This window comes from Bufo gargarizans, chromosome 5 (assembly GCF_014858855.1).
Source record: "Bufo gargarizans isolate SCDJY-AF-19 chromosome 5, ASM1485885v1, whole genome shotgun sequence".
Classification (NCBI taxonomy): domain Eukaryota; kingdom Metazoa; phylum Chordata; class Amphibia; order Anura; family Bufonidae; genus Bufo; species Bufo gargarizans.
In genome coordinates, this window is record NC_058084.1 from 235,777,905 (window position 1) to 235,792,654 (window position 14,750).

Here is a 14,750-nt window from a genome sequence, read left to right on the forward strand (position 1 = left end):
CCCGTGATGGAACAATTCAGGCCCGACCAGCTGTTTGAGGCCAGAACACAGGTGGACTGTGTCTTGTGGCAAGTTCAACACCTAACCCACATCCCTTCCCCCATCCCAGACCTATCCCCCACCCCACACCTATCCCCCATCCCACGGAAACTATTCCCTTCCCAACCTCCCCATTCTCCTTCCCAACCTCCTCATCCCCCATCCCAACCTCCCATCCCAAACCCTTACCACTATTCTCAACACTTTTCTCCTTCTCCTCCTGGTTACATTCCTCCACTCTCTTTCACCACTCCCGCTACACTTGCTCAGGAAAGTCCATCTCCTGCCAATCCTTAACCTTAAAAACTCCCTCTGTTTTACTTCCCACAACACGCACTTCTTTGTCCACAGTGGCAGAACAACCGGACAGAGGGACCCAAAACCATGCACTGCCCTCCACCTCTCTACTTTACCCAGTCCTATGTAAGTTTTTTTATTTACTTTGTGTGACGGAGTGTCTGGAGAAGTAGTGGACGGGGTCTATGTGTGCCCAAGATTCCTCACTTCTGTCATTTAAAAGCAACCAGGGAAATGTTCAGGAGAGGTCTCTGCAACTTGGGTTTGCATAAAACCTGTTTTAAGGGCCTGTGTTGCTGGAGTGGAGAGAGAAGGGTGGGCCCCACTCCATCCGGAAAGTCCGGGTTTTGGGCTGTCGGGTAATTACTCCTCAGGTGTGCTAGCCTGATATAAGGCTGAGAATGCAGACACAGCTCTCTCAGCCTGGGAACAGGTTACCTTTAATGGAGCCTGTGAGAGCACTTCAAGAGGTACGGACTTTGCTATTTTGTTTGGGTGCTTGGTATTAGGCCGGCACTTGGTCAGGGAGGGTTCATGCTGTATAATTAGAGCCGGACAGGCTTAGGATTTCTGTTTGTTATATTTTATGTTCTGTACCTCAACCTGACAATAAAACTGGGTGAGGTCAGTTAAACGAAGTTCCTGCTGTGTGGACTGCAACTTCTTCAGTGTGCCTGCTAAACTGTGCCTGTCTACCCAGGAGACAACAGCCTCGCTACCTAATCCCTTACATTTGTTATTTATTTATACGCTTAGTAGTAAGCAAAGAACTTTGCTGTATTTGTGGGAGGGGAGGCTGATTACACGGCTACTTACTTGCACCTGTGAGCCCAGGCTGGCTGGTTACTAGGCTATTTATAGGCTCCTGTGGGCCTAGGCTGACGACGATTCAGCTGATTTCACTACCTGTGAGTCAGCTCTAGGATACAGCAGCATGGTGTGGAGGCTCCGTACGGCTGGGCGATTGCAGAATGTCTTAGGAGGGCGCTGGTATTCATGGTAGGATCGGAGTGGTTTGCACGGGACCAACGCTGCGGTCTGTGACATGTAGCGCTCTGAGATGTAGCAGAGTCGGGCGCTAAATGGTTGAGCGATGGTTGTTAGTTGGTTCAAGCTATGCATGCTGTGTTTGCGTATCAATGGTAAAAAAAAAAAAAAATGCTGTAGTATTGCACTTGATGGCACGGTGCCCACAGTGCGGTATGCGATTCGCAGTACTCTGGTTCAAAGCAGAGTTGGGTGCTAACGGTCTAGTGAATGTCTGGCTGTTTAGGGGCTCGTTAGGGGCTATTGCATATAGTTATTGGTGTAGCATGTGCCTAGAGTAGGTATGGTCGCATGTTTCTTATATCTGCTAAAAAAAAAAAAAAGTGTTTTCTGTTACCTATTTTACATGTGGGGGCACATCCGCAGTTAATGCCAAACATGCAAGGTGTTGGGGAATCTATATCAGTGGTCTGTATATGGGGATTCATGCAGATCAGTCTAGGCGCCCGTATTTGAGTTCTGATGCTCTTGTAGGTAAGTATGTTTAATCTATAAACTGTATGTTATGGGTACGCATGTGTCAGCGGTTCTGTGCTAGGTTATAGGTGCACTATATGTTGATTAATTGGCATTGCATCAGGGTTTATGTTCATACATGTTTTAAGGCCGATTCATTGGCCTGTATTTGTGGGAAGGGCTCTGCCATGCTATTTAGGTTCCATTCCCCCTCCCCTACATCCTACGTCTGCTCAACACAGATCGTAGCCATATCCGTGTGCGTCTGGTCAGTTGCCTTACTGCTCCTTATTCGCACCGTGCACTGTGCCCACCGTTTCTACGTCCAAACTCATTCGCCCGCCTTCCCAGGTAAGTTGCCGCCTCAGTCAGCGGCCCGTTGCTTAAAGTCCGGTCGGCAGCGCCGGCTCCCCAGGTAAGGGGGAGTCACGCTGTATCGGAGCGAACTGCCTGGATGCATCGGCTCCCATGCAGCAGTATAGGCAGGGTGCAGGGGTCAGCGTGGTCCCGAAATCGTTCGCAAATGTCTGGCACGGGCCGCCGTGCCATTAGTGAAGCAGGGTATTTGGTACATTTGCTGTACTTGCCTCTGTGTCCTCTCCTGCTGCTGCCGGCCGCTTGCTTCACTTCACTCAGCGTCCCAGCAGCGTCCCAGGCTCTTTCCTGTCTGGCTCCATTCGCCCCCGGTGGTGGCATCTGAGAATGCAGGACGGGGAGCTCACTACACAGTGTGTAGCAGGTTTTCAGTATGAGCACCCTCTGGTGGTCACTCCTGCTACTGCAGTTGAGAAAGAAAGAGACTTACCTATGCCATTGGTTTACTTAGGCAGTGTGTTTACTTAGGCAGTGTGTTTTTAAAAAAAAAAAAAAAAAGGGAAAGAAATGCCCTGCACATTTTTCAGGTCATGTTCAGTCGCCTCAAGTACGCATTCACTACGTCAGTTTATTTTCAAACCTCCGTAGTTTACGCATCATACGCATATTTGTTCGTCAATCTCGTCCACATCTCCAGTCGTGTATAGCCGTTCCTTGTCTGTTTTATGTTTTTCTCCATTTCTCTCCACGAACGTTACTTCTTTTCAGGTCTACCATCGTTTCTCAGTGACCCAGTATCATATCCAACAGGTAGTATAGGGAACGTTTCAGTACTAGTTCACCTTCTCATTTTGTCGTCTAAAAAATCTCACGGTTTTATTTAGATATTCTCCTCAGTCCCGCTATTTGCTTCTTCCGTGCTGTGGGGAAGTCAGCTCAGTTGTCGGTGGCGGTAATCATTGATCACGAGGTGACGTTGTCCACGATGGCATGCGCACGCACACCACATCGTTCGGTGGTAGGGTTGTCACTGGTGTCCAGTCCCGGGTCCCGTGCTTGTGCCTCATTCTCACGTACTGTGTCTACAGGATCATGTCTCATGCCTCTGACATCATGGAGGCCTTGGTCAACGAAAATACCGCCAGGTTGTCCGAAGCAGGTAGCATCCCGTCACTACGGAGTTGGACCGTACCTAGGTTGATGGCAGAGCTGTCCAAGAGGGGTATCCCGTTTACAGCATCGGCCAGAAATGCGGAATTATACCGCCTACTCATGTCTTCTGCGAGTCCTCAACGTCAGGAGGAAGTCTCGATGGCCACAGTCTCGCTCGCTCAGATTCACCTCATGCTAAATAATCTTACGTCATCTGTCACGGACATCCAATCCAGACTGGACACAGTCGAGTCCCGGGGTGCCGTTCTCACTCCTCCGGGTCCAGAGCTGGCCATCCCGTCCACATCCGCTGCGGGGTGCACCGGTACGACAATCTCTGTTCCTAATATCACCCCCGCTCATTTCATACCAGCCAACATCAGGAAAGATATTCTGGAAGGCAGGGACGTCAACCTGGCTTCCCTGTTGATTGCTACTCTGCATTTCTCTGACAGCAAAGTCATCGCGTGCAGCGATGTCTCAGTAGCACTCAGGGGCCGCGATCTCAGGCTAAACAGGAAGCTTACCATCCCGGAGTTCCTTTTAGCTTTCAGCCTGTATAGAGACGTAATTTGTTCCGTACGGCCTGATCGCAGGGAAGAGCTAGATCTTTATTTGTTTAGAGTGACCGAATTGGGGTACAAATATGGTGGTAGCTCATTTTACAATTATCACTGCTCCTTTTCAGCTAAAGCCGTGGCGGCCCTCAGTCAATTTCAGTTTCTTACAAACTGGGCTAATATCGACACTGAGATATTTTGCAGACACTTTGCCGGTGTTAGGGCTCCTGCTTGTTCTCTGTGTCAATCCATCTACCACACAGCAGAATGGTGTCACAAAGCCGCCTCTAGTGCCGATATTAGCCCTCCCGCACAGCCGTCTAGGCACCCTGATCCCCTGCATGCCCCTGGTTTAGTCGACAAGTTGGGAAGGCCCATTCAATATCGCAATACACAGATCTGTAATAATTTCAACTTTTTTCCTCCTGCAATTAGTCTGTACATTAAAAGCGGATAAGTCGTACCTCAGTGTCCTTAACGTTGATTGTCTGCTGAACTTCCTACGCAACCACCACGACCCTAGCTTCGTTCAGTTCCTCATTTCAGGGTTTAGATCAGGTTTCCAAACTAGCCTAGTCACCTTGCCTGAATCGTCTTATGAGTGCAGGAATTTATTGTCAGCCCCCTAAAAAGGTGGAAGGTCCGTCCCCAGTTATTACTTTCTTAGGTATCATTCTGGACACAGTAAACATGGTCGCTAAATTACTGGAAAACAAACTGGACAGGATTAGGTTCACCCTCCATAATTTCACACAGACCAGAACCGTTAAAAAAAAAAAAAAAAATTGAACTACAGTCTCTTTTAGGCATGTTAAATTTTGCCATGCGAGTCATGCCCCAAGGTAGGCCATTCGTGTCACGACTGCTAGCTCTCCTTCCTTCAGCTCCCTCCCAAGACAGCCTCGTATGCCTTGACGACCAAATAGTTGCCGACTTAGCCATGTGGGATTATTTTCTTAATAACTGGAATGGTATTTCTCTCCTCATCCCGGTGGTGTCCAATAGTTCCCCTATAGTCTTTTCTGATGCAGCTCCCAGTTCTGGATTCGCAGCCATTTTTGGCACACATTGGCTAGCGGAAGTATGGCCTGACGAAGTCAAGATACTGCCAGGGTTTCTTCAGTCTTCAGCTTCCTGTGAGATTTACCCCTTAGTCGCAGCCGCTCATGTGTGGGGTCGCGAGTGGACCAGTCACACAGTGTTGTTCATTTCCGACAATGCAGCAGTTGTGGATATCCTAAATAATGGGTTATCTAAATCCCCGCAGGTGTTGCCATTCCTCAGACGGCTAGTGCTTCTTTCATTTCAATACCAGTTTCGTTACACATGCTCTCATATATCAGGACAGAAAAATGTTGCAGCTGATGTGCTGTCTAGAGCTAATTTTGGCCTTTTCTCGCAGGTATTTCCCGACGCAGACACCAGCGGAGCCACAGTCCCTCCGTTCCCTTCACTGGTTTGGACATAAACTCTCACTTAGCTACAGCTCGTTCTCTACTGGCCAAGTCCCTGTCACCCAACACGGCCAGGGCTTATCAAACAGGATGGAGGGCATTTCTTAAATTTCAAGACAAATTTCCCCAAGGCATCCTCGATTTTACCAACTACATCCTGGCCTTCATTGGTTATTGTCACTCTGAGTTGAATTTGTCGCACTCCACAGTCAAGTCTTACTTAGCCGGTGTACAGCATTTCAGAGCCTCTAGTCAACCGCAAGCTCCCTCACTGTTCTTCATTCACATAGTCAAGGCAAATATTTTGTCAGCTGTCCGACATGTTAGACCATAGCCCTTTCGGAGTGATAAAAGAAGCCATATACCTGGCTTTCTACGGCTTCCTGAGACCAGGAGAGTTTACCTCAGCCCGTAGCAGCCGCAGGTATCTGACTGTCGGACAACTGAAGACTGACACAGATAATTTCATTCTCTCGCTCATGTGCACCAAAACTTCACAGACAGGCCCTCCTACCCAGGTCACGTACTACCCAACCACTCACCGCTGGTGCCCCGTTCAAGTATTTAATCAGTTGTTAAGTAATATTGACAGTTCGTCACCTCAGAGGCCACTGTTGCCTTTCAATGCCGCACACCTCACGCGCTCCCAATTTTTTTTACATGTTCGCTCCCTGATGGCCAACCTAGGCTTAGACCCGGCATCTGTCTCCAGCCACTCCTTCCGGACTGGCGCCGCTTCTGCAGCTTCCAAGAACAGAGTTCCTGCTCACGTCATCAAGAAAATTAGGGCGCTGGCACTCCTCCTGTTATTCCAGATACATACCTCACCCGAACATTGTCAGAATCTTGTACTATAAATACAGTTCGTAAATAAAGTTTCTGGTGGCTTGCTCTTTTGGCCTCCTTCAGTCATCCCTACGACGTTGCGGTTACGGCACAAATCAAACCGTTTAGTTAACTACCAGTTAGGGTCCCGGTACAGGGGTAGCCCCGACCACAAGTTTTAAGGCCGATTCATTGGCCTGTATTTGTGGGAGGGGCTCTGCCATGCTATTTAGGTTCCTGTATTTTTTTTTTTTTTTTTTTTTTAATAAACTTTATTTTATTTATAATACAAAGAATAAATATCAATATAGCCTTAATATTGTTATAAATCCTAAAGTCCGTAAATTTCTAATTTGTAAGCATAATTAGTACCGATTGCATACAAATAACCATACTTATGGAAATAAAACAAATCAAATGGAGATCTCACTTGCTAAGAGGAGAGCGGGACTCGCAGCCACACAAAGCATCTAACTTAGCATGTTAATATCCAGAACAAGGCAAAGGTCGGGGACCCACGGTCCGGGCAGCCATCGGGGAACGAGCACGCGCCCCGCGCGTCCTTTCCCAATATGGGTAGAGAGAGCGGCGGGATTAACGATCTTAAATCCATTCACCTGATACTCACATTGACCATACATAGCGGGCTTATAGCGATCTTTAATCGCAGACATTTCTTAAAGCAACCTGGGGGGGTCCAGCAGTCTTCTGTCACAGTGGAGAAAAAAAAGAAACAGAAAGCCACAGCATATTTTACTGCCTCTTCCCCATATATAGTTAAGATTGAAAATTTGTGCCCAGCTCATCCATACCTCACATACAGTCACACCGGTATCTCAGGTGCGAGGGGACTCAAACAAGTATCACTCACCGGCATTTAGAGAAAATGTGGGCAGAAACACCACCAAAAACCGGCTCTGTCCCCTAATTGCACCCATACCACATATATCGTATCGCTGCCTACAGTTCCTGTATTTGTCGCTCCAGCAGCGTGGGGAGATTATGTTGACAAGGGGTAGTGTGTTGATAAGAGGCCTGACACAATCTGCCGGGGCTGGTGAAGTGAAACAAGTCGCTCCTACAGTGTAGCTAGATCAATAGAAGCCACAAGAATCAATTTATGTTTTCATAAAAACTTTAATAAACAAACACATTTTTAGAACAATTCAACAAACTGTATCCACCCACATAACCATAGAGTTAAACAGCATCAATCCTAAATAAAAATAAGATAACATTTTTACTAAAGATATAAACACAAATCAGATCATTCGGTCCTGTCACTCCACTCTTCCTGCATCGGAGCAGAAATACTCAGCAAAGGAATCTCTCATCCTAGAAACTGCCACACTTGTCCGCGGTCCAAAATTTTGAATACTGGCCATCTCGCTGTCTTCAGGGATCTGCTCGACATTTTGGGGTTCTTTAATGAGGAGGTCGTTGTGTAAAATTCAAGCTGATGTTACTACCTCATCGACTGTTTCAACTTTAAGTTGAATTGGTATTTTGAAAATTCACCATTTGGCAACCAAAATGCTGAAAGTGCATTCAACCATTCGGCGAGCCCTGGTCAGGCGGTAGTTAAATATGCATTTTGTTCGATTTAATCCATGGCTTGAATACGGTAATAAGATTTCCACTCATCAGCTACCAACACAAACTGTATGGGTGGAGCATCTGTACCTGGCAGTGGTTGAGGTGGTGGGAAATCAAATTGTCTATTATATAGAATTCGCCCCATGTAGGAATTCTTAAATACCATTGAATCGTTTGTTCTTTCGTAACACTTTCCCGTCTACTACCCCAATACAGTTTGGAATTTGGCACACCTCAAAAAAAAAAAATCTGCAATTTCGCTCCACTTTTGCCTATTTAAATGTGGGATAAATTCCTCATGTAACTGCTCCCACAAAACACGGCTCGTATCCTTAACAATAATGGGAACTATGGATATTCCAAGGCGAAACTGGTAATGTTGGGACGTAAAACTTTCTCCTGTTGCCAGAAATCTATCTGAAGAAAAAAAAATTGCAAATATGTAAAAAAAAAAATACAAAAACAAACTAAACTAAATTGGACTCACTTTTTTGGGACCTTTTTTACAGGCTATTTTTAATTACATTTTTAATCCAGTGAAACGGGCTCTCAAAGGAGAATGATAGGCATATGCTTCTGACTAGAACTGCTCACAGTGCTGTCAATGTCTCTAAACGTTGGCTAAACGTTCACATTGAAGCCGTAGAAGTGCAGTGTCCCACTACCCACGTGGGTACCGCAAAGTCATAATGTTATGCTTTGTACGCTTTATATAACCTGTTTTATGCTGCAGTGCATCTTTATGCATAATCTCTGCCTTACAGGTGTGTTAGATTCCATTACACTGAGCCTACAACTAGGGGGAGACAATACATCCCATATACACTCACCTAAATAATTATTAGGAACACCATACTAATACGGTGTTGGACCCCCTTTTGCCTTCAGAACTGCCTTAATTCTATGTGGCATTGATTCAACAAGGTGCTGATAGCATTTTTTTGAAATGTTGGCCCATATTGATAGAATAGTATCTTGCAGTTGATGGAGATTTGAGAGATGCACATCCAGGGAACGAAGCTCCCGTTCCACCACATCCCAAAGATGCTCTATTGGGTTGAGATCTGGTTCTGTTTACGCCACATTCGGACTCTACCATTTGAATGCCTCAACAGAAATCGAGACTCATCAGACCAGACAACATTTTTCCAGTCTTCAACAGTTCAATTTTGGTGAGCTCGTGCAAATTGTAGCCTATTAGGAAAAAATTAGCAAATTTACAATTTGTAGTGGAGATGAGTGGTACCCGGTGGGGTCTTCTGCTGTTGTAGCCCATCCGCCTCAAGGTTGTGTGTGTTGTGGCTTCACAAATGCTTTGCTGCATACCTTGGTTGTAACGGTTATTTCAGTCAACGTTGCTCTTCTATCAGCTTGAATCAGTCGGCCCATTCTCCTCTGACCTCTAGCATCATCAAGGCATTTTCGCCCACAGGACTGCCGCATACTGGATGTTTTTCCCTTTTCACACCATTCTTTGTAAACCTTAGAAATGGTTGTGCGTGAAAATCCCAGTAACTGAGCAGATTGTGAAATACTCAGACCGTCCCGTCTGGCACCAACAACTATGCCATGCTCAAAATTGCTCAAATCACCTTTCTTTCCCATTCTGAAATTTAGTTTGGAGTTCAGGAGATTGTCTTGACCAGGCCCACAACCCTACATGCATTGAAGCAACTGCCATGTTATTTGCTGACTAGATAATCACATTAATGAGAAATGGAACAGGTGTTCCTAATAATTATTTAGATGAGTGTATATAGCCCAGCTCAGGCCTAGTTAGCCAGTCTTAGTTCTCAGTCTTCAGTCTTCAGCCCTGAGCTGAAGTGGTCCACATCGAGCTCAGAACTCTGCTGTCACCACCAGACATCTGAGAAGCTCTGACAGATGTCTTTCAGAACCTCCTCTTTGAGCTTCCCTTTGTTTTGCTTTCATTTTCTCATCTCATTAGCCTCTCTCAGCTGTCATGTAGTTGCACTGATTGCATCCCTTTAAATCCCTTCCCAGACTGCTTCACTTTGCGGTTTATATTCCTTCCTGGAGTGTGCATGCTGTTCCTACTTCTGAGTCTTCTACAACAGTGTTTCCCAACCAGTGTGCCTCCAGCTGTTGCAAAACGACAACTCCCAGCATGCCTGGACAGCCTTTGGCTGTGCGGGCATGCTGGGAGTTGTAGTTTTGCAACAGCTGGAGGCACACGGGTTGGGAAACACTGTTCTACAAGATAAGTTTTGTTCATTCATTTGTGTTTTTCTGTTTGCTGGATCCCAGGTTACCCTGACTCCCTCCGTATCAAGTGTAGGGAGCCGGTGGCCGTGTCCCCTCACTATTATAGGGTGTTCAGGTGTTATACAGTCGTGGTACGAGGATATGCGATCATCTACCATTGGGATTTTCGCATAGGCTGAGCAGTCAGAGAGAGCCAGGTCTGATGCAGGGCTCTCCTTTTTGTTCCTTAGTTTTGGATCCAGTGAGTCAGATATTCATTTTGTGTCTTCTAGTTTCCTGTACACCTTCCGTGACATCTGCTAAGAGTTAGTGGACATCAGCTAGAAGTTTAGCTTCAGAAAAGATATCAATCCAGAAAGCACTAAAGAAACAGAGACCCAAAGGATTACGGCCATCGCTTTATGCGCCTTAGGACCTTTGCAGTTAAAAGTGAAGGATTTACCAGCCTCCGGCAGCCTCACTAACCTGCACTGGGATAACAGGGACCAGCGTAGAAGTCTTCTACCAGTAAGCATAAAACCTATATCATTAATAGCATTAACTGTTTTATACTTATAGCTGGATTGCACCATCCTTGTCTCAGTCTCCAATTTTTCAGTTAACACTACAGTAAACGGTTGTACCACCATAAAAGGTACTGGTGTCACGACTATAAGGGACCTTGCCATAGACACATTAATACAGACTACCAAGGGCACCTCGGACCACCATCTGGCCTGTGTCCCTTACACCGGAGTGTGCCCCAGAGAATTCCTGTGCCGTTCTCTTCATCACTTGTGCAGCCCTGCCCAGGGATAACATAACCGTGAGTAACCAGAACTCTATTTACCTTGGCCCACCTCTGGCATACTGCAGAAGTAACAGTGGACAATACTAATGCAGAGCCTACAAAGCCCTATATCATGCGAGATTTAAGAGCTGCGCTCAGTAGTTTACTATTTACAAAATGAAATTTAACCTGGGTTTGGGAACTATGTCTGGTTTCAACTTTGAACCAGAAAAAGCTACTATAAATATTTATACAAAAATGTAAATGATATACGAGTAGATAAAATTTAGAACATAAATTACCTTATTGTAAGCATTAGGCGTTCTGTCGGTAAAACACTGTGACGAAAAGTGGTGTCCTGTCTTTCAATGTGACTTGACACCCTTCGTAACAGTAAAAACGTTCCACGCTCATCTGTAAGTAGTTTTGAAACTTGTCAGGATAATTCCGTAATTCGGTGAATAGAACTTCAAAAGCTCCCTTTCTTGTTCTTTCAGTGGGACACAAGGATTAGAGCCTGAAATCAAAAACGAATGTGGTCCTGCATCATCTTTGCAATCTTCAGAGGGAGCATCTGAGGGGTAAGTGACCTTCAGTTGCCTTTTATAGCCACTGTAAAATTTGCATACTAAATTGTTTCTTTTAGATCTTTGAAAATGCAAATACCGGATCCGTCATTTCGTTTAAAAACAGATTATAACGGATGAGACGGATCCGCTATTTCAACAGATCTGGCAAAAACAATCTCCGTTTACATATGGTTTACCGTTTTTCGTTCCGGGGATGGAATAGCGGGTCCGGTGGGTGAAAACATGTACAGTTACATGCGGTTTGACGGATCGGGCAGGTAGTTCCGGCGACAGAACTGCTTGCCGGATCACTCTGCCGCAAGTGTGAAAGTACGCTTAGCCTTGACTGAGTTTAAAACCATTGACTGAGCTTTATTAATTGAAGTTAATGACGTCTTCTAGAATATATGGAACTATTCAAGTGTCTCTTCTCTAAGTGCAGGCTGTATCAGCTGTTTAACAGAGCCAGGACTGGCAAGTTCAGCAGTCTTCAGGGGCTGCCCAAGTCAACAACAACAGGTATGGAAAGAAACTGCTTTCTGTGACCTGCCTGCCACCCAACAAGAAAAGCTTTGCTGCTTGTACTACGGATGTCCAGGGGTGGACATCAAAGGTAATCGTCTACCCAAGACTTCTTGACCAACCAGCAGGGCTGATGCAATGACCTGCAGACCAGTGAGGGGAGGAGGTCCCAGTGTCAAAGCTCCTCCCACAGACAAGGTTATGGACTGTTTTACAACCACTGAAAAGAGGCTCTGAAACCCACACTTAGGATTGTGATTACACCTAAATAACCCCTTCAGATTAACACAAGAAAATAAGGAGGGTTAAGAGGCTGAACTTTATAAAGAACTGGAAACCACATATGTGTTGCTGTACAGTGCACAGAAAAATGGACTTTGCACCAGGGACTTTTTTTATCCAAGAAGATCAGACATGAAGAAGACCACAGTGGCACACTTCTTGTTAGTTCAAGAGAGTTTTTTTATTTATGTATTTTTTAATAGAAATCCAATAGTTCCTGAGTGGTTTTCTGTCAAATGACTAGGCTATATATGTAGAAAAGGTCCTGTTAGTTGCTGAAAATAATTAAAGTGGAAGAACCAGGGGTGGAATGTATTGTAAGGGTAAGTTTAAGTAGTGATTGGTTCTGTCCCCTTTAATTTTGTCTTTTATATTACTTTCAGTATTCTATGTAAGGATATTCCTTGTAATGTAGTACCCTTTAGGAATGTAATGTTATCAACAAATATCTCCTTGTGGCCCTTGCTAGTTTGAGGTGCGTTTCCCTCACTAAAAATTAAAATAAACAAAAATGATACTGTAACGGATCTCCTGGCACCCCGACTGGGTACCCTTCATTGATGGATGCTCCTAGTGCTTCCCGAGGGCTCCAAGCACTCAACTTGACACCATAACCACCACAGACCCCACGAACCTCTGCAGCTTGGTTGGGGTCTCACCGTCCTCCACCCACGCTGGACCCAGGACCGGGCTTCAGCTTCCAGTGGGTGAACCTCTCCTAAATCCAGAGAGCAGGAACCATGAACAAGCTTTTACAAGAGCTTATACTCAGGGGAGTATTGTGATATAGCAATCCCCAAGAGTGTAGTTATCCCATTCCCCAAACATGAGCCAAAACTTAATTAAGGGGTAAAGCAGGTCTCTTTATTGAACACACAAGCATTGACTGATATATACATTTTCCAACAAGGGTACCACCCCCGTGGACCTGGTTGGGAACTGAGTACATAACATAGCAGCCAATCTTTTACACAAAAACTATACATTCAACAAACACAATGGCATTGTCTGTGACGCAATTAACAAACACAATTGTATTACCTGGGACGCACTCAATAACAGAATAGGCATTGTCTTTGACGCAATCAACAAAATACAATACCAAAACACAATGGTCTCTGCCTGTGATACAATTACCAAGCATAATGGGCTAATTTAATCACTCACAGACAGAAAACACACATTTTTCCTCAAAACACAAAAAACACGTCAAAACCCCAAATCCCCATAATTTATACATCCATGGATAGCTTTTATCTGGGTGAACAACATATCCAAAAATCACCCAGATCCGAGCAAGGGTTCCCGACTTCCATGGAAGTCACATTTGGCCGACCGCAAGCATGGCTTTCCTGCCCAAAACAGTTCCACAGATTTAGGCTGTGTGGCCAGTCTGTCTTTTCCTTCAAGGTTAGTATATGGGCCATAATCCTGAGGCAAGAGGCTGGCAAACAGGCCCCTCCAAAACCCAGTGGCGAGGTTATTTTCGCCACAGATACTCTTCATTCTTTGACGTAGTTGATCAGCTTCTTGCAGTGACTGGTGTGGATCTAGTTGTCGTACTTCAGAGAGGTTGGCGTCATCAGCCGCACCTGGAATGACCCAAGATATCTCGGCTCTAGTCCCGTCCTCGGATGTTTCTTTAGCATGACCCAATCACCTGATTGACTAGAATGAACACTGGTTATTGAGTCTGGGTCCGGGAGAGACTCCCGAACCCGGTGTTGGACATCTGGTGATAACCCATGGTGCTGCCTGGGGGCATCCCTGATGGAATAAAAGGCTACAGTGAACATTCAGGCCATGGATCGGCTTTACCTTCTTTGCAAAAATCTAACCTAAGAACCGTCAAAGAAAAAGCAGTCGTGATGGTTCTCGACGCGATTCCCTACTAGGTTAGAAAATTGATTGACAGTTGAGAGGTTAGAATGGTTAGTAAAAAGGTTGAAAATTGTTGTTTTCTGCACCACTTTCCCCCCCTCTCATCGTCCTCAAAACCAGGACGAAGAGAAGCTGGATTCAACATGGTGCATCGTCTCAAGGTTAGATAGAGAGATGAGGGAGGGATGAGAGAGAAAGAGAGAAGCAACCCTGTCAGTAGTGGAGGTGGAAATAACAGTTGGGGACTCACTTACCTCATGTACTGGTTGTGTTTCAGTAGGCCCGGGTTTAGTGGATCCGGTCTGTTTCAATAAATTCAGCCCAGATAGAGCCTCCTCTGCTTCCTGCATTGGATCCCTAAACTCAGTTTTCCCCTCAGGCTAGGTGTACATCACTCGGTTCTTCCGGATTGAAACTGCGTTCTTTACGCCCTGCTTAATTACCACAATTGACTTTTGTAGTCACCATTGCGCTACCTCTAACATTTATGCCGGAACTCTGTAATACATTTTTGCCATCTCCATACATCAAAAATACCTACCAGAGGGATACTCCAATTAGTTCCCTTGGACCGCCTACTCTGTTCTTTAAGGGGCTTTGTGGCCTTCATCCCATAACTAGATCTCATGTACTGAGCAGCCGTCTGACTATTTTTTCCCGCTTGAAAATGGATCTGCCACAGTAAAATGGTTTACAAAGACCTCAATAACGTCTCTTAATTTACCCTTCTCTGGCACACAAAATTTGAAACTCTGCTAAA

At 45.4% G+C, this 14,750-nt stretch overlaps 1 long non-coding RNA gene across 2 annotated transcripts; it reads left to right on the top strand.

Moving 5' to 3' along the window:
* The first annotated feature begins 1,255 nt into the window (after positions 1-1,255).
* Positions 1,256-12,614, top strand: LOC122939233. Of its 2 annotated transcripts, none has more exons than XR_006390109.1 (5): positions 1,256-1,335; positions 10,240-10,474; positions 10,551-10,772; positions 11,234-11,317; positions 11,748-12,614. It is a non-coding gene; the product is annotated as an uncharacterized LOC122939233 (long non-coding RNA). The 2 variants fall into 2 exon arrangements; XR_006390110.1 differs by having other exon boundaries at positions 10,566-10,772.
* Positions 12,615-14,750: the final 2,136 nt, after the last annotated feature.